The following is an 11,517-nucleotide window of genomic DNA, read 5'->3' on the forward strand; positions in this document are numbered from 1 at the left end:
AGACAGACCAAAATTTCTCCGTTTAAGTATCTCAAGAAAGACTGTCGTCTTTAAAAGACGACGAGCGCCGGTGGCTCGTGGCGGGAGGCAGTTGGGTTGTTCTGTTGCTTTTGGTTGGCTGGATGCCACGGCCGCTGCTCGCCTTCGGCCTCTCGCTTCCTTCCTCGGCCGTACGCCTTCGTCTTCTCATTAAACAAGTGACGACCGCACGTCTACGTCGGACGCCGTCACTTCGCAACAGTTTCTTGGATATGGGGCTACTTGATATATCTAAAACGGGCGAGTTTAAAGAAGATAGTTAACGTCTCGTTATTCTGTGCTTTATTTGCATTCGTTAATATTTTATATTCTAAATGGTATTTTCGAATCGCAGTAATATACGCAATATAATAAATTTATAGTTGTAACTAATCATCGCAAGTGCGATTACGCAGCTCCAAGGCGGGGAAACATTCTTGCAAGTTCCAGCCCTCCACTAAAACGAAAAGTCTGCGCGGAGTTTCGATGCATAAAGTCCCTATAAAGACATTCTTTTCCGTGGCTACGTCTAGGCTCCCAGAAGTCACGTGACGCGAGATGGACATGCACAGCCTTCTTTGTGTGCCCACATTGTTGACATCTCAGCGTTCGTCTTCTTCCGCTATATCAGGGGTCTAAAACTCGCCTCTCCTAACGGGCCGCATTCACGAAAATTTACATCCGCAAGGGCCAGGACAGTGACGAAGGTAGGAGTAGAGGAGGGGGGGGGGAGTAGGTTGTACCAGATATCAGCTAACGTTAACATTTTAAAGACCTTTAAAATATTTCATATACCCCTACTGAAAATTCCTATATATACAGGACCCGTACATACGATGTTATTGGATACGGGTGATATAGGTTTTATGGGTCATATGGGTGATATAGGTTTTATAGGTCATATGGGTTATATAGGTTTTATGGGTCATACGGGTGATATAGGTTTATGGGTCATACAGGAGATATAGGTTCATAGGTCATATGGGTGATATAGGTTTTGTGGGTCATATAGGTGGTACGGGTCCTACCAATTCTTTCGGTCCTATGGACACGTATTAAGGGTCATAAGTGACGTGCAATTGAGCATACTACAAATAAGGCAATGCCGGTTTATGAATAGTTTATGTCATGCATACACTATTCATACGTGAACATGCAGCAATGTGTGCTTTAATGGTGCTTCAAAGGTGCAGTATATTCTAAATGGGTAGAACAATCAAATATAGTGTTGTATGTGGGTGCTTGGAGAAAAACAATGAGACAAATATTTTTGCATCTTCATTATTTATTTAAATCATTAAGCATTTTGGCAATGAGATAATTCATCTTTTTCATCCGGGCAGCCACATGCACATCTGCCGGCTACACTTCACATTCTGCAAGCCACCTGCAGAGTAGCGACCAAATACATGAAGCACTTCTTAAATATTTAGATTATTTGTTCACCTAAAGTAAAAATTTAATGTCACTACGTGAAGAAAAATACCTTAAAGAGGTACTGAAAAAAAATTTCACAGCTGAGATAGCCTCAGGGATTGATTCCCGTGAACATGCGTATATCATCTACCAAACCTGAACAGCGAATATAGCTTGGAAGATTTTTTATATGAATATTGAAGTTCGCGTGTGTGATCCAGCGCTATATGCCACACCTTGCATCATTGAAATCATCCAAAGTGACCTCAAGGTGACTCCCAACTTCCGAGACATCACCACAGCGGCTGAGCTCCGAGTTGGCGCAGCTAGAATAACGGCATCATAGTCGCCATTGCCCTTTGTTTACGCTTGTGCCAGCAGGCAACTATTCGGCGACTGCTCGCGAGTTCGTGCCTGCAGAGAACGTATGGAAGCCTCAACAAAGTCGTTGCCACCATACGATGATGATAGAAATGACGCCAACGACATTGAGCAGCACTTACGGCAGCGAAAGAATGCGAGTAGATATACAGGCAGCACAGAAGTGTGTTACGGTTCTGTGTACCATCTCACATGCTAGATGGCATTAGTTGCACCAGGCAACTTGTTGTTCTCGCTCTGCTAAACGGAAACTGAGACTAGTCGGTAATAAACAGACTGTAATTAATTATCTGTCCCGCGTTGCAGCAAACAATCTGCCGTGTTATGACTAATAGGCCCCCAGTGATGGATTGCAGCAAAAAAATGCCAGACGAAAATTTTTGTGTCAGTACCTCTTTAAGGAAAAATACTCACTAGCCACAGCCTCCAACTTTCTTGGTGTCAGGGCCCTCTTCGGTGGCCCGTTTGTCCTCCTGGCGCACCAAGCGCCGACAAGGCGCTACTGTGGGATTCTTGTTCTGAAGCTCAAGGATACTGCACAGGAGCTTTGTGGCCACCTTGCAAAATAAGGAGTCCTTGGCCGCGACAGCAGCCAAGCCCATTGCTCTTCCTTCACGAATATGCCACTTCTCAGATGGACCTGCATTGGAAAAATGTCTTTGTGATCCTCTTCTTTTTTGTGTTGTGCGAGTTAACATTGTTGCACTCATTCTGAAAGCGTTGCTATTACAGTTGCAATTTACCTGCATAACTGCCTTGTAGCAGAAAGCTTCAATGCTGAAAATTATTGCTCCAAGAGGTCTCACAATTTTGACTTGAAACAGATAAATAGAGGAGCTCAAAGAAGAATATGTGTGCAGCTCTAGGCACATGCAGGACTTATAATTGGTAGCATTAGCGCAACCTTCAGAATGCCACTTGTGCAATCACTCATTCAACTGACTGCTAAAATATGGGGTAAAAACATGAAGGCAAACATTAGCTTCAAGAGAAGACGACCGCCAACTAACAAAAGGGACAAAAATAACAGCCGTAACGCCAAATATCAAGTAGCAATAAAGAAATCTGATACTATAATGGCTCAAGCAAGATCAAAAATCTATTTTTTGCAATCATATCAATGAAAAGCAAATGTTATCGATCATCATGGCTGCCTTTGAGTCAATTATGTGCCACCTCAGCAGCTGATGTGAAGCAATTGTGAAATATGCTAGAAAGTGGTATTAACTAAAATTTCCAGATTACTATAGTTTTCTTCAGCGAGTTTAATTAGCACAAGTTTCAGCTTTCGTGGGAATACTGACAAGAAAATTAAATTTTTGTTATGACACACTTTTTTTTCATACTTCTGGTTGTTTGTAATACCTTGTAATCACTGAGTCTCAATAACCCTCCAGCTAATACGTATCGCTTTACATTAGCGTCAAAACGTAATCACTCCTTATGTCTCCCAACTCCGCCCCTGTCTTATCAAAGAGCAAATACATTATGTAGTTTGTAGTCGCTGCAAGAGGCTTCTGCACTATAGTGCTTCCGTGCTCCAAAGTTACACAGTTTGCAGCACAACACAAACAGCCAATCAGAGACAGTTTAATCATTTATGCAACTGAAACTACTGTAACAGTTCAGTGCGACTAGTGGGGTTCAACGCATGCCCGCTGCCTTTGCACAGATGGTCACCTATTCTGCCTTCCGTGTAACTCTCCATATCAGCTGTTACGGGATGTGGTGAACAGGCAAGTTTCGAGCGTGTTTCGCCATGAGCTGATTTGGACAGGCATGCTGCGCAAGCTCTCGGCCGTGTCAAGGATTTGCATGATTGGGAGCGAGCGCATGGGATGCTCTCTCTCTAGACACCATAAAGAAAGCAGAAGTTTCTTTCCTGTCTGCTGGCTCCTTTGTATGAGCATCACTTGGACTGATTCCTGTTCTGACTGTTCAGCCAAAGAGCGTAATTGAAAAGTGAAACTTTGAGCCAATATACAGCACCAAGATGTTGGCACTCGGCAGCAGGAAAGAGCGGAACCTCTGAGGTTCGTTGTTTGTTGTCCACTATTTTGATCTCCTTCCTCACCACTCATGCTGACTAAGCTACTCCTTGAGGCACCTTACGTTTTCAGGTAAATCATTTTTATAAAGCGCAGATGACGACAAATACAGAGGAATGAGACATGCTCAAATGTGTGGTTTCTTTTTTTTTCCATTTAGAGCGAAGTACACACTGTGCTTTTCATGAAACAATTAAAGGGGCCCACAACACTTTTCAAGCATGGTCAGAAAACAATGCCGACCGAAAGTCGAGTCTCCTCAGAGCATGTGAGGCAAACATAGCACAGCACGCGGCCTGGAATTCACAATTTATTTTTAGTCAGCTAGAAATTGCTCCCTCTTCCCTCGACAAATGATGCTATAAACCCAAATGACCGCGCCATGAGCACAAAGTACACTGGCGCTGCGGAAGGCTGCCATGTGCCCGTGCGCTCGCTCGCGATCACTTTGAATGTAAGCCCCGCGTTCGAAGAAAAAAAAAAGGAAAGGAAGTGCTCAAGGGGATGATGCATGCTGACGAATTAACGTAGCTTTTGTCCCCTTGTCATCACCCCCTGCGTAACTTTCAGCACGCTTGCACTAAAGGAGAGAAAACACTTAAAGCGTGCGACAAATCCCTGTAACTATGCTCGTACTTGACAGATTGTAAAAATTTTTACAGCAGTCGATTTGTGAGGCAATAAGCTCCTTTAATGAAGTAATGCGATGATTACTTTGAAATGTGTTGCAGGGCCCCTTTAATACAAGGCGAAGTGAACATGTGCCTTGTCCGACATCCGAACGATCTGTCCCAAAACTTCACCTGCTGTAACGCTCAAACCTCTAAATCAGTGTCAATTATCCAAAAGAAAAAGTGTAATCATTATGCAAGCAAGTACAGCATATGCCCACAAAATTGATAAGTGCAAGCACAGTGGAAGCAGCAGCAGTAGTGAAGAAAATATATTCAGCTCATATGATGAAAGTAGATGAACTGATAGTGATGAGTACTAATGCATCAACAGCAAACATAAATTACCAAAAGGTACAGCTGCCTACCTCATGATCTATGAGGGCCAACACTGTAAGTGGGAGTTCACCACCGGCCCCTGCACTCTGAAAGGCAAAAGATGGGACAGTTTAATTAGCCACAAAACATGGTGTTTCAACACAAGCATGCGAGCATAGCGACAACATGCAAGAAAGCAGCGCGTGAAATCACAGCACCAACCGAGCCTGCGCAGCAACTCAAGACGCCAACAACGGCCGCTTCTCCAAAGTGCGCCCCTTCACCCCCTACAGAGAAGGCACCCCGCCGACCAGCAGCGTGCTTCGCATCAAGTGCTGGTGCGAAAGCTGGAAGAATTTAGAACTCGAGAGACAATGCCATGCGGAGTGAGGCTGCTACCGCCGCTTCGAGACGAACATGCAAGGAACTCGCTCTTCCAAGGCCTTCGCTGGGCTGTGCATGGATGAGTCATGTCAGTGACTCTCGAACCAAGTGCAACTCAATATAGGCGCGTGGAGACAGGAAAGACAGGAGTGGTTCAGTTGGTGAGGAAGTGTGTTATGATGTAGTAGAGTGGTTCGGTCGGCCAGAGAAGTGTCGGGAGATGACGCTGTGCAGTCACTGAGGAGGCATTTTGAAAAAAGTGGAGAGAAGTCTCTCAGACAGTGACACCAAGAAGAGCGAAGTAATCCCAGACTGTCGAAGGGGAACCCCTGCTCAGCAATACAGTCCACAAGAAGGAACTAGTAGAGCCGGTCAATATGAAATGACTAAGTGTTCTTGAATATTCTCGAGTGCCTGAGTTTCTATTTCAGCGCAATTTGATAAACTGTTTCCCCATTATTGTTAAAGCCATACAAGTTGTATTGTGATTTAACTAGCCAAGTGTGCATGTATCAGAGATGTTTTAACTTTCTTAATTTAGGATATATTATTGTAATAGCAATTAGATGGACACTCAGCAACTGTGAACTGTGAAGGGCATGGTTGTGAGCGCTGGCAGGCGCTATCTCGATAAGCATCACTATACTCGCGGACAACTTTTCTTGGCAATGAAGGGAAGGCTAGAGAGCCGAACTACACGCAAGCTGCGTGTAGTTCGGCATACACGCAAGCTGCAAGTAAATGCAATATACTACAGGCTGGTCAACGAGAATAACGACGTGGATTCGTTGATATAAACATCAACAGCTCATACCGGTGTCACAGGGGCAATTTTGATCGCGATCACGTCCGATCCGAATGTGGTTTCTTGATCGCGATCAACAACGGTCGCTGCTACAAGTTAATCTAAATTAATTTTGGTGCAGACGTCGATCAAATGCATGCAATGTGGGAGCCAGAAGCGATCGTCTTGATCTAGACTGGGTCTGATGACTGTTATACCGGTGTCAAAGGCGCACTTTTGATCGCGACCAGGGCCAACCCCGATCGGATTCTTTATCGCGATCAACAACGGTCCAAACTAATCCGTATCGAGCTTGGTGCATACGCCAGTCAAATCGCGATCTGGGAGCCAGTGCATCGCGATTGTCTTGATCCCAGTCGGGCCAGATCGCGATTAAATGTGACCGTGTAGCAGCATCTGATTCTGATCGAGCCTAATCCAGGCCGGCCCTGATCGCGATCGAAAGTGCCCGTGTGACACCGGTATTAGAGGTAGCCACGCAGCACCATATGATTTGGATCTATTTCAATCCGAATAGGCCATGACCGCGACCAAGTGCCCGTGGGACACGAACGCGCGGTATCAGTTGCAGCACGAGAACATGACACACGGACACAGTATGGCACACGAAAGTAAAACACAAACACACAAACGTGTTTTCGTTGTGCCTTCTTTTGTCCGTGTGTCGAGTAAAACACACGCCAGCGAAAACATCATAGAAAATAAAATCACACTCACCTCCAAGAAGATCGACATCCCCGCGAAAGTAGCTCTCGTTGATGTCCTCACCTGGCTCACTTTTCCAATAGACCTCTATTTCTTTGCGATATCGGCTACGCTGAGCGGATTGCGGTCTTTTATGAGCTTGTCAACCAACAATCGCGCGGTAACCGTCTCTGTAAACGACGAACGCGACATTTGGTGCAACCGGCATTTCGAATTCTCCTGCGTGGTTTTACTGACCCACATATCTGCTTAATATCTGCCGCAGAGCTTGTAGAGGCACACTACACGCTGCACTTAGCAAATATTTACACCCGGCCGCACTTGCCGAACCCAGCAGCACACAAAGCGCAGCGCCATATTAACGTCTAAAAGACTTCGAAATTGGCTTGTCTTGGCCGCTTTGGCTTGGACTCGACCCAGTCCACATCGATAAAGCTCGAAGCAAACTCGACAAAACTCATTCGCAAACGTCCAAAGTGATAAATCCACTTTCTTTGACACGGGTAAAAAATCAGGCAGCGAGTTTGATCGGTCTTGAAACAGTTCTTTTTTTTTACGTCCAGAAATCGCAATTTGGCTACCGTAATGTGGCTACTCTCGTGTGGGATTGACATATGGCTTGTAAACATCCGGTCGCGCAAATTACAAATGGCAGCCAAGAAGTCTGCGGTAATCGCGGTGATTCTCATCGATACAGTAACAAACTGGACCTACCGAAAGCGGAGGGCATGGGAATAAAAAAGCTCTTGCGAGCTTCATTAAGCTTCCCAGCTGATTACAGTTGAGCAGCATGCAGTGACGGCATACATTAATTGGCGCACATAAACACACATGATCGCCAAAAGAACGTGGCAAGTACACACAACTTAGAGAAGAGCGAAAAGAAAAAAAATAAAGAACACATCAAAGGCAAATTTAATATGCGCTATTCTAGATTCACAAAGGAAGCATGAAGCGCGGTTCTGCAACACGAAATACCAAAACCATTTTGCGTTTAATACACAAAGTAATTGTAAAATTATTCTCGTCTGGGGCCCGTAATTTGTGCGTGGTGTCCTTGTTTTGAATTTTTTCATGAGCCGTAAGGATTACACAGGAGAGTATTCCGCTAACGTTGTTATGTCTGTAAGCATTGACATATTGTTCTCTACTTCTCTAAGAACGGCGTAAGTTATAAGTATTAAAAACCGTTTGGAAGAGGGCTGTGGAGAAGGTTGATCCCTGGCTAAGTTGTAAATAATGCATAAAGGTTTCTTTTTTTTTTTTTGAAGGACGTAGAGTTTTTGTAAGGCTGCTTTGATATTAGTAGGAAGAACGCACAGCTTAACACGCGTGACTGATATGCACATCCCACAGCAACTTTTCTGTGAACCAAACACCAAGAGTCTTCATTCTAAAAAGACAGGGCGTGCAAACACGGACACAAGAAAGAAGTCACGACGCCACAAACGCCGACTAACAACTGAAGAAACGCACAACGATGGAAAAGAAAGAAAGCACGAAAACTTATCCGCGCATGCATGCAATAGGCGAACCTATCAATCCGGCACGCGTGGGTGTCTTCTTGAAAGATAACTGTTATGGCATTTGATTTCATCTTTGTGCAAGGTAATCGACGGTTGGCTAACGCAATGCGCTATATGTCATGCCTCAATGTATCAGGCGTCTTTCTTCATTCCTATGCCGGTACAAAACTACGCATTCATCGAATTTTGGCGTGCACTTACAATCTTGACAATGTAGATTACAAGGTGAGCCTCCGGTTAGCGATCTCTCATATGAGAGATCGCTAACCGGAGGCTCACCTTCTCCATATATTGGAACATATGTTCCAATAATCTCTGGTTAATGCAGCGGCCCGTCTGTCCTACGTAGAAGCGGCCGTAGATGAAAGGGACCGCATTTATTGCATGGCCATCATATCGGTCCGCTTCTAATCTTTTACTCGCTCATTCTGTCTCTAGACAGCGGCACAAATCTTATCTAGCTTATTGGCAGCCGTGAAAACAACATTAACGCCGTATTTTCTTAAGCCTGTGAGGCGCGTACGCAATGAATGTACGGCAGGCCCGTAGCCAGGAATTGTTTTCGGGGGGGGGGGGGGGCACTTGCTGAAAGCCTTCACTATTTGAGAAAAACGCATATTTTCATTATTTATTTTCGGTAAAACACCATGTATCACAAAAATCTCGGGTGGTGGGCCGGGGCCCCCCGGGCGCCCCCCCCCCCCCGTTACGGGCCTGATGTACGGTATACCTACGACACGTTTCTTCCTGCCGTCGATTAACTTGCACAAAGGTGAAATCAAATGCCTTAACAGTTATCCTTCACGTAGGTCCCCAAACGCGTGGCGGATTGATGGGCACGTGCAGATCAGTTTTCGTGTTTACCTTCTTTTCCGCCATTGTGCTTCTCTTCAGTTGTTAGTCGGCGTCTGCGGTGTCGTGGCTTTCTGGTGTCCGTGTTTGCACGCCCTTCTTTTTAGAATGAATCTTACCGACTAGCTCAGCCCTCTGTTATACAAGAGTCTTAAACGTTGGCACAATTTCTATGTTTTTAGAGCTGTCAAGGATTCACAGCATAATACATGTTTACCCTCAGCAGGGGCGTAACCAGATTTTTTTCGGGAGGGGGGGTCCAACTATACTTTATGTATGTTCGTGCGTGCGTTTGTATGTGTGCGTGTACATATACGCAAGCAAAATTGAAAATTTCGGGGAGGCGGGGTTTGAGCCCCCCCCCCCTCCCTCTTGGCTACGCCCCTGACCCTAAGGGCAAGAAGAGATTGCTTTCGTTTTAGCCGCATTAATTTCTAGTGCATTTAGTTCCAACCAACGCTCCAGTGTGACAAGCATTTCATTAGCCTTTCTCATCACTTCATCAGGATTTTTACCAGCGAAAAATACAAGTTATCAGTGCCATCTGTGTATATTACATAAAATGAGTTATAGATATTGACGATGTCATAAGTATTTAAATCAAGCAAGAAAGGCCCCAGTATGTTTCCCTGTGGCACTCCTGACATAGGACCCAGTGTTTGTGATGAGTGCCCATTATTGTTAGCCTACTGATGTCAAAGCGACAAATAAATAAAGCCAAGTATCGATCACGACAGTGCATGTTTGTGTCAACCAAACGTTCGAATGAACCGTTTTGAGCAGTGCACGTAACCTTCAACTGAAAGTTCCTGGTAATTTTGTTTCGAGAATAGTTGAGTACAACGAAGCTGTATGCTCTGACAATGAGAATGGTTTCTCGTGGAAGTATGACAAGATGTTTGCGAAGGTTCAGATGGACGCACAGGAAACAAAACATTGAGAATTACGTGCTCTTCTGCCACTCGTGCACGACAGACTAAGCCAAGTATTGATCACGACAGTGTGAGTTTGTGTCGTCCAAGAACTCAGATGAACCGTTTTGATGAGTGCACGTAACCTTTAACTGAAAGTTCCTGGTAATTTTGTTTCGAGAACAGTTCAGAACAACGAAGCTGTATGCTCTGGCAGTGAGAATGGTTTCTCGTGGAAGTACGACAAGATGTTTGCGAAGGTTCCGATGGACGCACAGGAAACAAAACATTGAGAATTACGTGCTCTTCTGCCACTCGTGCACGACAGACTAAGCCAAGTATTGATCACGACAGTGTGAGTTTGTGTCGTCCAAAGACTCAGATGAACCGTTTGATGAGTGCACGTAACCTTCCACTGAAAGTTGCTGGTAATGTTGTTTCGAGAACAGTTCGGTACAACGAAGCCTTATGCTCTGGCAGTGAGAATGGTTTCTCGTGGAAGTATGACAAGATGTTTGCGAAGGTTCAGATGGACGCACAGGAAACAAAACATTGAGAATTACGTGCTCTTCTGCCACTCGGGCATGACAGACTAAGCCAAGTATTGATCACGACAGTGTGAGTTTGTGGCGTCCAAAGACTCAGATGAACCGTTTTGATGAGTGCACGTAACCTTCCACTGAAAGTTGCTGGTAATGTTGTTTCGAGAACAGTTCGGTACAACGAAGCCTTATGCCCTGGCAGTGAGAATGGTTTCTCGTGGAAGTATGACAAGATGTTTGCGAAGGTTCAGATGGACGCACAGGAAACAAAACATTGAGAATTACGTGCTCTTCTGCCACTCGTGCACGACAGACTAAGCCAAGTATTGCTCACGACAGTGTGAGTTTGTGTCGTCCAAAGACTCAGATGAACCATTTTGATGAGTGCACGTAACCTTCAACTGAAAGTTCCTGGTAATTTTGTTTCGAGAACAGTTCAGTACAACAAAGCTGTATGCTCTGGCAGTGAGAATGGTTTCTCGTGGAAGTACGTCAAGATGTTTGCGAAGGTTCAGATGGACGCACAGGAAACAAAACATTGAGAATTACGTGCTCTTCTGCCACTCGTGCACGACAGACTAAGCCAAATATTGATCACGACAGTGTGAGTTTGTGTCGTCCAAAGACTCAGATGAACCGTTTTGATGAGTGCACGTAACCTTCAACTGAAAGTTGCTGGTAATTTTGTTTCGAGAACAGTTCGGTACAATGAAGCCTTATGCTCTGCCAGTGAGAGTGGTTTGTCGTGGAAGTACGACAAGATGTTTTCGAAGGTTCAGATGGACGCACAGAAAAGAAAAGATTGAGAATTACGTGCTCTTCTGCCACTCGTGCCCGAGAGACTAAGCCAAGTATTGATCACGACAGTGTGAGTTTGTGTCGTCCAAAGACTCAGATGAACCGTTTTGATGAGTGCACGTAACCTTCAACTGAAAGTTCC

The 11,517-nt window shown here is 44.9% G+C and overlaps 1 long non-coding RNA gene across 1 annotated transcript; it reads right to left on the reverse strand.

Moving 5' to 3' along the window:
• Nucleotides 1-1,551: 1,551 nt before the first annotated feature.
• On the reverse strand, nt 1,552-7,107 carry LOC119400716 (uncharacterized). The gene is made up of 3 exons (XR_005185177.1): nt 6,759-7,107; nt 4,903-4,959; nt 1,552-2,455 (listed from the first exon to the last, which is right to left on the reverse strand). It is a non-coding gene; the product is annotated as an uncharacterized LOC119400716 (long non-coding RNA).
• Between the last annotated feature and the right edge of the window lie 4,410 nt (nt 7,108-11,517).

Source organism: Rhipicephalus sanguineus, chromosome 7, assembly GCF_013339695.2.
Source record: "Rhipicephalus sanguineus isolate Rsan-2018 chromosome 7, BIME_Rsan_1.4, whole genome shotgun sequence".
Taxonomy (NCBI): domain Eukaryota; kingdom Metazoa; phylum Arthropoda; class Arachnida; order Ixodida; family Ixodidae; genus Rhipicephalus; species Rhipicephalus sanguineus.